This window comes from Muntiacus reevesi, chromosome 20 (assembly GCF_963930625.1).
Source record: "Muntiacus reevesi chromosome 20, mMunRee1.1, whole genome shotgun sequence".
Taxonomy (NCBI): Eukaryota; Metazoa; Chordata; class Mammalia; order Artiodactyla; family Cervidae; genus Muntiacus; species Muntiacus reevesi.
Genome location: NC_089268.1, coordinates 19,027,020 through 19,042,191, shown reverse-complemented (window position 1 = coordinate 19,042,191; position 15,172 = coordinate 19,027,020).

Here is a 15,172-nt window from a genome sequence, read left to right as displayed (position 1 = left end):
GTGGGCAGCTAGTGGGTGGGAGTCAGGACACTTGGGTTCCGAACCCAGCTCGGCCTGGAGTCATCCAGGGCCTCAGAATCGCTGAGCCCAGTGTGTCTGAGCCCAGTGTGTCTGAGCCCAGTGTGTCTGCCTGCCAGCCAGTGTCTGTGGCTCTCATCCCTAAGGGGGGCAATGATTGGGTACGGGGTGCTGATGCAGGGTATGGCCTCTATCTTCCTCCTCCTCCCTGTGAACCAGGATCACAGATGGGTTACAAGCATCTCTTGGGCTGACCAAGATGGGCAAAAGCTCTCTTAAACTGCTTGCACCAGATGAATGTCTGAGTAAGAATCTTTGAGACTTCCTCAAGGAAGATTTCTCTGACAGCCCCAGCGTTTGGCCCCAAAGCTGAGGCACTGCACTGGTAAATATCTCGCCTCTCTGAAAGCTTTGTACTCCTGGGAACTGGGAACTGAATCATCTCCGACTCAGAGTCAGAGCAAGCCTAGTGCCTGGCACATGCAAGGCCCCAGGCAAATGTTTTTGGAGTGAATAAATGAATAAATGTTAGTGGTTTTAAAACAGCACTGCGCATAGAGGGGAACCCCAGATCTGAGTGATGATGTGCAGGTTGGGCCAGGACAAGACCAAGCTCTTTCATCAAAGAGACAGATGAGAACTTGCGTAGTAGACCAGTGGTTTAAGAATCTGCCTGCCAATACAGGGGACACGAATACAATCCCTGATCCAGGAAAATTCCACGTGCCACGGAGCAACCGAGTCTGCCTGCCACAAGTACTGAAGCCCATGTGCTCTAGAGCCTGTGCTATGCAACAAGGGAGGCCACCACAGTGAAAAGCCCAAGCCCCACATCTAGAGAGCAGCCTCCGCTTGCTGCAGTTAGAGAAAGTCCACACACAGCAGCAGGGACCAAGCACAGTCCCCAAAAAAAGATAGGTGAACTTGATTAATAATCTGACCTGCCTGGTCCCACTTTGGCCCAGATCCTACAGGCCAGTTAGTTGGTGAGCACCCATTAGGGGCAAGATGGGAGAATCAGAAGACTAGTCTCTGCCTTTGCAGAGCTCACTGGCAGTCAAATGCAGCCCTCTGAAATAATATGAGAGCAATTGCAAGGAGAAATCAGGATGGGATAGACCAAAGTTAGGAATGGGAGGGTAATAGACCAGGATGGAAGTAATCCCAGGAGGCTGCCGAGAGGAGGTGAGATTTGCACTACAGTGTAGACCCATGACATTAGTCTCATTCATCTGACTGTTGAAAAGATATTGTTAAAAGCCAGGTTCTGGGGGTACAATGGCAAATGAGCATAGTCCTTACCTCAAGGATCTTACAGCCTTACTGAGAAGCCAGCATCTAAACCCAGATAACCACATGGTCTGAGATGTGACCTGAGATATATACACTATTTACCAGAAACTGGAGAAATGGGGAGCCTCTTGGGAAGATCAGTTATGAAGAAATCCCCACCAAAACCTGCTCAGTGAATCTGAACTTCTAAAGGAGCAAGAGACACGGGTAATGAGAAGGGGCAGGAAGAACCTTGTAAGGCCACAGGTACCTGGCAGGTAAACAAGGTTAATGAGGACCTACTGTTTCTCCAGGTCCTTGGTGACCTCACCTTTGACCAACAATTTCCTGGCACTGGGTCAGACTGCCAAGGGGGACAGAGGGGGAGGAAGAGGATGGTAAACAGCAGGTAAGGCCAAAGGTGGCTCTGGAAGGCAAGGGGCACATTCCTAAAAGGCTCCCCAGCCTGAGGCCTGCAGCAGAGCCCGAAGTCCGAGAGCAAACCCACACCTGCATTCCAACCAGCCGAAGGGGTCATAAATACCTGAGAACCCACCAGAAGGGGTGCTTTTGACCGCCTCGGCATTCCTACCCTTCCCCACTCCACAGCTCAGTTCCTCCTCCTCCAGGAGGCCTTCTGGGTTCATTGGAGGGACTTGAAGGTTCCCACCAGGCCTGACCACCTCCACCTGTTCTCCCTTCTCTTCACTCTCCTCACCCGGACTGGCCAGTGGGAACCCCAGAGGTCCTAATGTGTGCAACCCTTGTGAAACGTGAGACCATCTGTACAAAGCTCTTTATCTTTCCAGGTGAGGAATGGGGACAACAAAACATATACTGACTAGCTTGAAGTTGCCCAGATAATCAGTACAGGGGCCAGGCATTAACCAACTCAATCCCACAAGCAGGCGCCAAGGACCTACTGTGGGTTCTGTGTCCTGCTGGCAGGGGTGGGGCCGCCAAGAATTGATGAGCTGTAACTTGATTGGCCAAGCAGGCCTAAAATCCTTGGAATGAGAGTGCAAACAGGTTACCAAGCTTCTGATTGTGTAAGAGAGCTTGCAAAATCGCTAGAAGTTCAGCAAAGGCAGAATTGGAGCCTTCATCCATTCGACAAATATGTATTGAACCCCAAACACTGGACACGGGCATACAGTGATAACTCACCCGGACAAGTTCCCTGCTTTCCTGGAATCCTAGAGACAGAGAGAGAGAGACAAAGACAATAAACAAGTAAACACATCAGATTAATTCAACTAGAGATAAATGCTATAAAGAAAGTCAATAGGGTAATCATTGAACAGCTCAGTGATCTAATTTACATTGGGGGAGAGGGGTGTTCAAGGAAGGCCTCTTGGAGGAGGTGACATTGATCTGAGTCCCGAAAGGTTAGGAGAAGGCATACATGCAAAGGTGTGGAGCCAGAGTGTTCCTCCCAGAAGGAAGGAGAGCAAAGTCCCTAAGGCAGACATGAAACTGATCCGTCCAGGAATGGAGAGGTCGGTGTGTGCAGGGGGTGAGGGGCCCCCTCGGGGAGATGGAAGGGGTTGCCAGGAGGCAGATGAGGAGGGCCGGCTTTACGGTACACAGGGAGGGTTTAAGCAGACGGCAGGACGCTGTGTGTGTGCTGTCGAAGCTCATCCTGGCTGCTGGGAGGGGCAAGAATTGGAGGGGCTGGAAGGGGCAACCAAGAAAGCCACGGAGCCCAGGCCAGAGAGTGGGAAAGGGGGAGCAAGGGATGGAAATATTTTTGAGACAGAATAGGCCCCAGGGTTGCTGATAAGAGTTGGATGTGGGAGATAAAGCAAAAGCTCTGATCAAATATGAACTCCAGGCTTCAGACCCGAGCCACAGTGGTGATGGAGGCACCATTCACAGGTTCAGGAGAGTAAGCGGTTCCTAGGGAACCAAGGGTTACGAGTTGTAGATCAGGGGAAAAGCTCAACGTTCTTTGCTCACAAAACCTGTCCCGTTTGAATGTGCTATATAATAGTGCATCCATATGACAACAAAAGATAGAGCCTTTTAAAGAATTCAAAGGAGGTTGTGAAAGATGGGGGAAGCAGAGGCCAGGCTCTGACAATGGCCAAAAATGTCCAGAAAGGTATCAGTCATGAGTAGAATTTCAAAACTGCTTTCCTTCTGGGTTTTCCACACTGTAAGGCAGACGGCCAGGCCTCTCCCCTGGGGCCAAAGGAGAGCGGTCAGGGACAGCGGGCTGGCAGGGAGACCTTGTGCCTACTGTGTGTGGTTCTTTAACTCTTGCTTACTCTCTCATTTCATCTCTGTGTTATAGGAATAATAGTTATTAGATTTTGATTTTTTTTTAAAATAAGAGTTCCTTTCTATTGGCTTACACAGTAAAGCGTCTGCCTACAATGCGGGAGACCCAGCTTCGATCAGGAAGATCAGGAAGATCTCCTGGAGAAGGAAACGGCAAGCCACTCCAGTGTTCTTGCCTAGAAAATTCCAAGGATGGAGGAGCCTGGTAGGCTACCGACCATGGGGTCGCAAAGAGTCGGACATGACGGAGCTACTTCACATTCACGTTCTATTGGAAAAAAAAAAAAAAATATATATATATATATATATATATATATATCAGCTGGAATCAAATACAAAGCCAGCACTCTGGGACTTCCTTAGTGGTCCACTGGTTAATAATCTACCTTGCAATGCAGGGAACGTGGGTTTGATCCCTAGTCAGGGAACTAAGATCCCACATGCCTCGGGGCAACGAGGCCCACATGCCCCAACTAAAGAATCCATACCCTAAAACAAAAGATTCCACATGATGCACCGAACATCCCAGGTGCTGCAACTAAGACCCAACACAGCCAAATAAATAAATATATGTATTTTTTAAAACTTAAAAAAATCACACTCTAGGTGCCATGTTCTGCAGGAAATGTGGGTGTGGATCCTGCAGCCAGAGCTCCCACTGGAAGCCTCCTGGATTACAGGGTGACACCACCCCTGTGCCTGTCACTGCAAACCCCAGAGGAAGACACAGCAAATTCCTTCCTCCAGGGATTCTAGTTGAGAAACTCAGTCTCTTCCTCCAAATGTGTATCCTGCAAGACCCCCTTGTGCCCCAAACCAACAGTCCAAACCAGCCACGGCCTCAGGCGCAGGCTCAGCCTGGTCTCTCTCCTGGGCTTCTGCTGACCTCAGCCACATCCTTCCTCTTTCTCCCCCATGCTAGCACCCCCCCCCCCGCCCCGACATGTGGTCTTTTCCTTCTGACTGGAAGCATCAGATGTTTTCCCTCCTGGCTGGTCTATCACCAGGCCACCTCCTCCAGAAAGCCCCCAGGGATTAAGTCTGACACCACCAACATCCAGCTAGATGTAGGCCCCAGCTCCCATGAAACTGGCATTCCGGGTGGGGAGTCAGATTATAAAAAAGGAGGTGGATAGGGGAGTGGAGAGAAGGTAAGAGTAGAGACGGACAGAGTCAAGCTCTCTAGCAGGGATGCAGGCTGTTCACTTACCTGACACATTGAATACCTATGATGTGTTGGGTGCTCTTCCAGGGACTTAAGATACAGCAGCGATCAGACAGAGAGGGACCTCACTGGTGGTCCAGTGGTTAAGATTCAATTCTTTCATTGCAGGGGGCAGGCGTTCGATCCCTGGTTGTAGATCCTGCATGTTGTGTGGTATAGCCACAAAACAAAACAAAGAGAGAATTCCCTGGCAGTTCAGTGGTTAGGATTCCATACTCTAACTGCTGAGGGCCCAGGTTCGATCCCTGGTGAGAGAACTAAAATCCCACAGGCCACAAGACACAGTCAAACAAAACAAAGATACCTGTCTTTATGGAACTTAAGTCCTTGTTGGGGAGAGAGACAGTACACAACACACATAACAAATAACTGCATTTTATAAAGCAAGACTGTTAGTGGTCAGTGCTTAGAAAAAAGAGTAGGGTAAGAGAGACAGGGTGTGGGAAGCATGTTGACATTTTAAACTCAGGGGAGGTTTTCTTGAGAAGGTGATTTTTGAACAAAAACTTGAAGAAAGTGATGTAGTGAGTCCTGCAGATATCTAGAGAAAGAATATTCCAGGCAGAGGAGAAAGGCTGTGCAAAGGCCATGGGGCAGGAGTGGGCCTGATATGTTTGAAGAACAGCAAGGAGGCTGGTGGGGTTAACACAGTTAGGAGGAGAGGAGCTGAAGGTGGATTGGGGGAGGCAACCAAATTTGAAAGAGATCATATGGGACCTTGAAGGCCATTGTGAGGACCTTGGTTTTTACTCTGAGGAAAACGGGGAGCCATTCTAGATGTACCACAGTTTATTCGCCTACTGAAGGACATCCTGGTTGTTTCCAGGTTTGGGCAGTTATGAATAAAGTTTGTATCTCTGGGCAGGTTTTTGCGTGGGAATCATAGAGGGTTTTTTTGAAAAAAGAAAGAAAGAAAATGGGGAACCATTGCAGGAATTTGACTCTCCCTTTCCACATTTCCACCTGGGGCTTACCAGGTGGCTCAAGTGGTAAAAAATCTGCCTGCAATGCAGGAGATGCAGATTCAGTCTCTGGGTGGGGAAGATTCTCTGGAGAAGGAAATGGCAACCCACTCCAGTATTCTTGCCTGGAGAATTCCATGGACAGAGGCTACAGTCCATGGGGTCGCAAAGAGTCAGACTTAATTGAGCACATACACATTCCACATGAAATGGTGTGATTGATGGAAAGTGATGTGGAGGGGTGCTTTATTCATTGGCTAATGAAGTCAGGAAGGTTTCTCTGAGGAGGCATGTCTTAGCTAGGGACTGAGGGGTAGAGTATGGACAGGCCTACCCTTGCATCCCTCCTCTTCCTCAGTCTGTCAACCAGGGAAAAGCCTTCTGCTGTCCAGCTATGCCTCTCTCTGCTTCCTGCCCCCTCATCCTCTTTCCCTCCCTCCCTCTCCTCTTCCACCCCTTTGCTGACCCTCCCTCTCTCCCCATCTCCCTCCTTCCCCTCAACTATTTTTGTTTTTAGCTTCACCCCATGGAGATAAGGACCTCTCCCTTCCCAGGATTCTTAGAAAACAGTTGTAAAAAGCAGAAAGAAACACCACAGCAGGCCCTTGGCAGGAGGGAGGGCAGCAGATTACAGTGTCTGGTGCTGGTCGCTCACCCTGTAATCATCAGTGTGTGTCGGGTGGACAGAGCCCCTGGGGTGTGGGCCTGCTGCGCCAGGACGCCCCTGCCGCAGCCAGCCCCTCCCCAAGCCCCCACCTCAAGCACAGGGGAGGTGGGAGGGGGCATCTTTTGGGTCCTGGCCTCAGCCCAGCCTTCAAGCCCTGACAAGGGATAAGCTAAGAGGAACCGCCTAGCTTTCAAACACAGCCCCTCATAGTACAGAGGGTGGGGCGGAAGCCTTAAGAAAAAAATTGTGCAGCTCCAGGTCACGTGATCAGAGTCGACCCCAGGATGCTGTCCACAGCCCAGACTGTCTCGTCCTGTGGCCCAGGCCTTGGTCTCAAGGAGCCGGTCGAGGCTTTGGCGTTCCTAGTCTTAGACAAAGAAGGCAGGGCTATCATGGGCAGACATTGGGCTCTAAGGGCAGGGAAGGTGGGGGCGCACTGCAAGACACCAGTTCCACACGGCCAGGAAAACTCTCTCCCTTGGATACTGGCCCTAACCCCACAGCTCTGGGAGGTTAGCGAAGGCTCGTCCCAGCCTGCTCCCACCCTACTCAGCCAGCCAGTGAGTTCAAGGCTTGGGAGGACGGAGAAACCAACGGTCTTCTTGTCAGCCCCACTCCAGGGGCCCAGGCTCGAGGCCCAAATGAGAGGCCCCTGTTCTCTAGGGAAGGAGACTCCCAAGGTCAGCCTCCTGGGTCATCTGTCTGTCTCAGAACAGGTCCGGCTCTTCTTGGTTGTCACGTGCCACGCGTGGCAGCAGCCTCCAGCACCTGAGTCATCTGTGACTCATTGCCCTCTGCCCTCGGTCTCGAGAGGGCTGGGCCAGGTGGACTTGGCATAAGGATGGTGAGACCTGTCTGGTATCCCTGGTCCAGCTTGTCCCTCCCCTTGCCTCCACCCTATACAGACACAGGAAGAACCAGACCATGCGCAGAGGGTATTGTGTGAACACACGTCTGCTCACAGAGGACCCACAATGGCTCATCTCTCTCTTTCACACACACACACACACAGACACACGCATACGCACGTGCATGCAGGTCGGCCCCACATCCTCGGGCTCAGAGCCAGGGTATGGGAGTTGGGCTCTGATGGTACTCCCTGTGTGACCACAGGAAGTATTCCTACCCTTGCTGGGCCTCAGTTGCCTTCTCTGATTCTGGGACTCTCCGATCTCCAAGACCCCTTCTAGTCCATAATCTAAGAGGTGAGTTTCATGAAGTGATTTCAGACCCGTGGTCAGTCAGCAAAGTGGGAGCCGAGAGGGTGATGGGGGCAACGGCACAGGTAGGGACTCCTTCCTGGTACCTTCCCGATCCCACCTAAGGCTACAGGCTAGCAGCGGAAGAGGTGATAATACCCTGGCAGGCTCTTCCCAAGCCAGCTGAATGAAAACCTCCAGGGCCCCTCTGCAGCCACCATCCCTAGGGGAAAGGCCCAGGAGGTGGACTTCCACAGGGCTTCCCTTAGGCTGGGCTCCCTGAGGCAGGACTATGTTTCCCCTCAGACTGGGGCTCCCTGAGGCGGGGCTGTGTCGCCCCTCAGACTGGGGCTCCCTGAGGCGGGGCTGTGTCTCCCCACAGACTGAGGCTCCCTGAGGTAAGGCTGTGTCCCCTCAGACTGGGGCTCCCTGGGGTTAGGCTGTGTCCCCTCAGACTGGGGCTCCCTGAGGAAGGGCTGTGTCTCCCCACAGACTGGGGCTCCCTGAGGTTAGGCTGTGCCTCCCCTCAGGCTGGGGCTCCCTGAGGACAGGATTGTGTCTCCCCTCAGTCTGGGGTTTCCTAGAGGAAGGTTGGTCTGCTCTCAGACTGGGGCTCCCTGAGGGCAGGGCTGTGTCTCCCCTCAGACTGGGGCTCTCTGAAGCAGGCAAAGCTGTATAACCTTCAGTTTGACCCCACAGGTCAAGAGTTTTCAGGTCCTTCTTTTTATTTCAAATCAAATCTCCTCTCTTCTTGCGTGCGTCTGACCCCTCTCCCCTTTCTGCCTGTTTCATGATAAGTGACTTGGATGCCAGGGTGCTGACACCCACAGGGACAGAGATGAGCAGACCTGAGATGCTATTCACATCGTCCACCTGTTTTACCTCAAATCATCCCAGGAATGTGGGTCGCACCTAGATCGCATTCCCTAGAGGAGAGACAGGGGAGGGTTTCAGAAAGCCAGGTATTTGCCAGGTCACACAGCAGGGGGTCCCTAACTCCCCACCCTCTATCTGTTGTGGGCACCGCCCCCCAGACCCCACCACTCCTGCTGAGGGCCACCTCCCCCACCCCCAGGAAGGGTTAATGAGCACGAGGCCTCCTCGCAGGGTGGAAGGTGGTTGGGAAAGCTAGGGAGGGTCAGCGTTTCTCCACTTGGCGGGCACGGCGGTTTCCCAATCCAGTGTTACTGGGGGGCCGAGACGGGAGCCGGGCAGGCTGGGCACTACCAGTTACAGATCCCGGCACTCTCTCCTGTTGGAGAGGCCATGGAACATGACTAGCCTCTGAAGGCGCTTGGCCTGGAGGGGCCTGGCCTCTGGGGCTTGGGCCCAGGCCCAGGTGAGGCTAGTACTTGGAGAGAAGAACTTATTCATGTTGATGTAAGGCAAGAACCAACACAATATTGTCAAGGAATTATCCTCCAATTAAAAATAAATAAATAAATATAACTTTTTTAAAAAGAGCCCTAGAGAGGAGTTTGCCAGCATGGGGGCCTGGCACCCACGAGGTAGAGAAGGAGCAGACACCCTCTTCTGGGTCTCTGACTGCCCCTACAACCCTTCTGTCTCAGCTTCTAAGATATCACCTTCCTGACTTTTTTTTTTTAAAGACTTCTTGATTTCTTTTTGGCAGTCCTGGGTCTTTGTTGCTGTGCACAGGGCCTACTCTCTAGTTGCGGTGGGCAGGCTTCTCATTTCAGTGGTTCCTCTTGTGGCAGACCTTGGGTTCTAGAGCGCTCAGGCTTCAAAAGTTGCAGCGTATGGGCTCAGTAGTTGCTGCCCACTGGCTTAGTGTCCTGAGGCATATACGGGATTTTCCTGCACCAGGGATCATGCACTGGCAAGGGGATTCTTCACCACCGAGCCACCATAGTAAGCCCTTCCTGACATTTATGCTTTACCATAACCCATGTGAAAAAACATACACCCTTCACAGGACTCCCTAAACATCCATGCACACACACATACCCCAAAGGTTTCAAGAAACAATACTTACCCTTGCTACGTTCGAGCTTCTCTGAATATTTTCGACCCTGTTCTCCATATTTTAGAAAAAGCATCTGGTTGGTGCCCAACCACTCATCTGACCTCATGACCCATTGACAAATGACAACTTGCAGTTTGGAAAACACTTCTGCAAGCTCACCAAGCTAGATCCATCACCATTGCACAGATGAGGACACTGAGTCCCAGAGTGGGGACCGAAGCCTTCCCAAGGTCACTGGGCTGATCAGTGACAGAATCCCAGCCAGAGCTCAGGTGACTCCCAGGGAAAATTTTCCACTGTAAGTTTCCAGAGCCTGAGGGACTTCTTGAGATAGCTGCCTGCAAAAAACAAGGCTGGGGATGAGGATTCCCACTGGCAGATGATCAGAAGAGATGAGATGGAGGTTGTTAAAAAGCAGGCTCTCTTAGGCCTCCCCCAGGTCACAGTGCTCAAGGCCATATTGAACCTGTGGTGAGGTCAGCCGTATTGTACCTGATGACTGGGGAGGGTGGGGGGGGGGGGTGGCTCGGCCTCCAGAAAGCACCCAGTGACGAGAGAGAGGTGACAGGGAGGCTCCCAGTCTGAGGGGGAGACACAAAGCCCCTCCCTCAGGGAGCCCACATCTGAGGAGGGAGACTCTATCTCTGCTGTGGGCAGAAATGGAAAACACATCCAGAAGGAGGGCCCGAATTCCACATCTGCGTTGGGAACCTCACTGGCCGAGCAATGAGAAGGGTGGCGAGGAGAGAAGCATTGAAGCACCTGAAGGAATCTCCTGAGTGGAAGGACCAGCCATTCCCTTCAGGCAGGACTGCCTAACTACAGGATACTAAGTTACTGTGAATTTCAGATTCACTATGAAAATGAAATTTTAACTGGGCATCCTGTATTTTCATCTGCTATATCTGGCAAAATGCCTCCAGGACAGGTCCTCCTCAGACCCAACAGGTCAGGCTGACAGGGACCCTGTCAACCCTCAGGAGGCAGTCCTCAGACCCACAGCCACTCCCAGCTTGAGCGGCTGCCTCCACCCCACCCTACCCCACAAATGTAGCTAGGATGGGGAAGGCCAGGGACGGCCTCTGGAGTGGGCATGTGGTGGTAGGCAGGGGGGGCCAACAACTTCCTTTGCCCCTTCTCGGCAGCCCCACCGGGCCAGTCGAGATAAGACGGTCTTAAGGGAAACTTCCTGTTAGGCAAACGCCAACGGCTGGGCCTGGCACACCACCGGCATCTGGAGGCCGTTTCTCTGAAATCTTGGAGCCGGGGGTGGGGGGAGGGTTTTACCAGCATTGAGTCAAGCTTTCCCCCACCCTCACGTCTCTTCTGCCCGCCTTCCTGCCTGCAGCCCCCAACACACACCCCCACATAACTAAAAGTTATGGCTTTTAGTGTGGCTGCTGGAGCCAGGCAGTGCCAAGGGTGTGGCTACGGTGGCCACAGCCAGAAGGAAAGGGGGTGATCCCACTGGCCTGAGCTCTCATAGCCTTTGTGGCCAGAGATGTCCCCTTCCCCAGACCCAGGAGGGGAGCTCAGTGCTGGGTCCCAGGCCCTGCCTGCACCTCATGACTCAGAGGAAAAGAAAGTAGTTTCTATTTCCCTATGGGTTTCTACACTGGCTGTTTCCACATTCCACACCAACCAAGGGAATAAACCACCTAAACTGCTGAGCCTTCTTTGAGTACTATAGATCGGCCTCGAAGAGGAAGCTCAGAGTTACACCCTCATCCTCAGGGAGTACCCAGGCTGATGAGAGAGAATCCGTATTGGCCCTTGGGGACCCTGGTAAAGTGATGTGACTAATGTCCACTAGTTCATTCATTCAACAAGTACTCTCTTCATTGAGCCCTCTTAAGAAGAAATCACTTTATATTCATTACCTAATTTAATCCACATTAACACCTGGATGATAGGTGTCCTCAAGCTCATATGAAAAATCATGAGGATGAGGCCCAGACAGGTCAAGCAACTTGCCCAGGGTCACAAAGCCAGAAAATACTAATGATGTCAGAAGTACAGCCCCTAACTCTGTGTAATTCCAAATCGTCTTTTCCAGACTTCCCTGGTGGTCCAGTGGGTGGGACTCTGCCTGTCAGTGAAGGTGACATAAGTTCCACTCCTGGTCTGGGAAGATCCCACATGCCACAGAGCAACTAAACGCATGTCCCACAACTACTGAGCCCGTGTGCCTAGAGTCTGTGTTCCACAACAAGGGGAGTCACTTCACTGAGAAGCCGGTGCACCACTACAAAGAGTAGCCTCCACTGGCCCCAACTAGAGAAAGCCCATGCAGCAACGAAGACCCAACACAGCCAAAAATAATTTTTCAAAAAAACCCCTCTTTTCCTGCTACTCCATGCCCAGTCACAACAGCAACAATACCTGACACTTTGGGGCATTTACTACATGCCAGTCACCACCCTCGGTCCATCCAGGTTTCCCCAGGTCTCAAGTACCTGTTAAAGAGACAGCTGAGTTGCAAAAAGGTAGTTTTGTCCAAAGACACGTTTAGAAGCTGTCAGGATTGGGCCTATGTTGAGGGCTTGGGTTTTGGACATCATGGGTCCAGAACTTGCCATCGGGATTTGAACCCAGGCTATCAGGCCAGCCTGGGCCAGAAGGGACCCAGTGCTAACATTTCTGCAGCTCCCAGATAGCAGGTTATTAATAGCTGCGAGGTGTTTATTATTGCTGAATAGTCAGCAGCTCCCAGCGGGGTGCAGGGTCATGGGACTCCAGCCAGGTCAGCCCCCCGCCCCCCAGCCCCACGGGAGATCGTCCTGAGGAGCCAGATCCCTCAGCTGGGCGCCACAGCCCCCACCCTGAGAACCCTTACCCAACCAGGCCATCGCCCTGTGACTGGGAGTGGTGACCCCTGTCACACTTGTGAGTGTGTGAGCTGTGCGGAAGGAGACCTGTGACCCGGCGTCTTGCTCCGGGTAAGAGGATACAGCAACTGCCAGGGGCCATCTGCCCCACGTTTCCCAGCCGCAGGGCCCAGCAGGCTCCGAATCCAGTCCCAGCCAACCTGTCTCTTTCTCCAGCTGGACAGAGAAGAGCAAGGATGGAGCAGCTGGGAAGGAAACCCTGGGGAATGAAGCAAAGAGACCTGGGGTGAGGTGGGGAGGTGGAGGTTCTTCTAGAAGGCAAAAACAAACAGGTATGCCAACACCCTCTCTGAATTATTTCCCCAGAAGTCATCTTCCTGCTGCTGCCCCAGGAGACGCCAGCTCCTAGCTTGCCAACTCCCCAGGAAAGCATACTTCTCCCCCCTATACTGAGCCCCACCCCTACCGGTACCACACACCTTTCCCCCAAAGATCCTGAAGTCCTCCTGGGAGGGCTTCTGAGAGGTACACTCCTGTGGGCCTGGCTTGCCTCACTCCTCAGCAGGGGAGAAGGGATGAACACTTGCAAAGATGGGTATAAAACCCAGCCATGGTATTTCGGTTTAAAAATTAAAAAATGAGGCGGGAAAAAACAACCAAATTATATTAAAGTAGGAGAAGAAAAAGGCGTTGACGTGGGGACTAGAAACAACAGCATAATTATAAAGACCATTGTGAGCACGCCCTACATACCGGGCGCTGTTTGGGTATTTTTGCACGTCAACATCACTTCTTCCCCTCAAGTTACGTGCAGGCATGATTATTCCCATTTTGGAGATGAGAAAGTTGAGGCCCAGGGAGTTAATTCAGCCAGTGGCCAACCCAGGATGCCCATGTAGGTCCGTCAGAAGTCCTGGCGGGGCTTCAAGCAACCTGGATTGGGCTCTACAGAGGCAGTAGGCAGGGCATGTGAGGAGAGGTCGCTTCGGGCTGGCCTCAAAGGCCATCACTGCACCTCCGGAGGACTTCCGGCCTCAGGATGACTGCATCAGCTGCAAATGGGGTGGAAAGTGGGGACACAGTCTCCCTGCATGGAGTCCTAGGAGGTAACAAAATGGGGTTTTCAGAGGGGTCAGGCAGGGCCCCAGGAGGGAGGTACATGTTGGCATCTGCCCGACTTGGAGCCAGACCTAGAGAGCATCAGGAGATGTGTGGGGAAACATCAGGGCCCAGCCATTGTTGGCTTGAAAACGGTACAGAGAGAAGTCCTATGGGGACTGTACACATGTGCTGGGAGGAGGAGAAGTTTACAGGCCCTGAAAGGGCTCCTCAGGCACCAATATCCCATGATTCCAAATATCTATAGCAGCCAAATGAAGGTGGGGGGAATGCCTTCCTAAGAATGCTTTCCATCTTTATCAATAAAGAAATGTCCGGACTTCCCTGGTGGTCCAGTGGTTGAGAATCAGCCGGCCAATGTGGGGTAGAAGGATTCAGTCCCTAGTACGGGAAGATTCCACATGCATGGGGGCAACAAAGCCCGCATGCCACAACTGCTTAAGCTCGCTCACTCTAGAGCCTGTGCTCCGCAACAAGAGGAGCCACTGAAGTGAGAAGTCCATGCATCGCAACTAGAGAGTAGCCCCAGCTTGCTGCAAGCAGAGAAAACCTGCCCCCACCAACGAAGACCCAGTACAGTCAAAAATAAATAAATAAATAATTTTTAAAGTTAAATAAATAAATGTCTGACAGCAGGGGTTTTGTCTTCTTCCTGAGACTAGAAATTCTAGGAGGGCAGGGAGCAACCCGAAGGCAAGGACCATGTCACCGCCCCCCTCCTCAGACTGGGAGCTCCCTGTGGAGTACTTATACTTTCTTTACTAACAGACTGATCACCAAAAGGCAAATACAACTTTTTAAAACCTGTTTCAAATCTCATGATCCTGAATAGACCAGGCATAGTATTCCTCCCATAGGTCCCATAGACCTATGCCCAGTGGGGCCTTTTCCTTTGACTCCCTGCTCCCCTTGGTTCCAGCTCATCCCCCTTCTGAATGACTCCCATCCCTTCCTCTGCAGATGCTCAGCGAGGCCCTATCTTTGCCTTGCATTTTCCCTTTCCAAGCAGATTATACATATTTACTGATTCCTTCTTTGCCCTCCCCCTTTTCCCCATGTCCTGATGGATAATGCCCTGTGCATGTAGTTGAGTTATCTTCCTCCCAAGAACCCTGAGGCCAATGTGATGGAGACTCCCAAAGGTCATTTCATCTGGCCCCATCTTTAGGCTGGTACACGCTAAAGATGGTCCTGGTAAGTGAGAGTCCATTCTGCAACAGGGCATAAAATATATGGTTGCTAGTCCATATGGATAAAAGCAAGGAAAGGAAAGAGAAGACTCTATAACCTTTTCCCCCAAATCTCTTGCACTTCTCTCTCTGCCAGTTCTTCTCAGCCTCTAGCCTCTCTCCCTCATGCTGTAAGTGAGGCCCACTTTCTCTTAGTGAGACTTCAATAAAACTGCGTCACACTCCTCATTCTAGAGATCTGGACAATACTTTGTCCTTCCTGGGTCAGCCCTTGCCCTGAGTCTTCCCACCAGGGCAGACTGCTGCTGAACTCTGATTCGTTTATAAATAACCTTCCTGGGACTTCCCTGGTGGTCCAGTGGTTAAGAATCCACCTTGCAATGCAGAAGATGTGGATTCGATCCCTGGTTGGGGAACTAAGA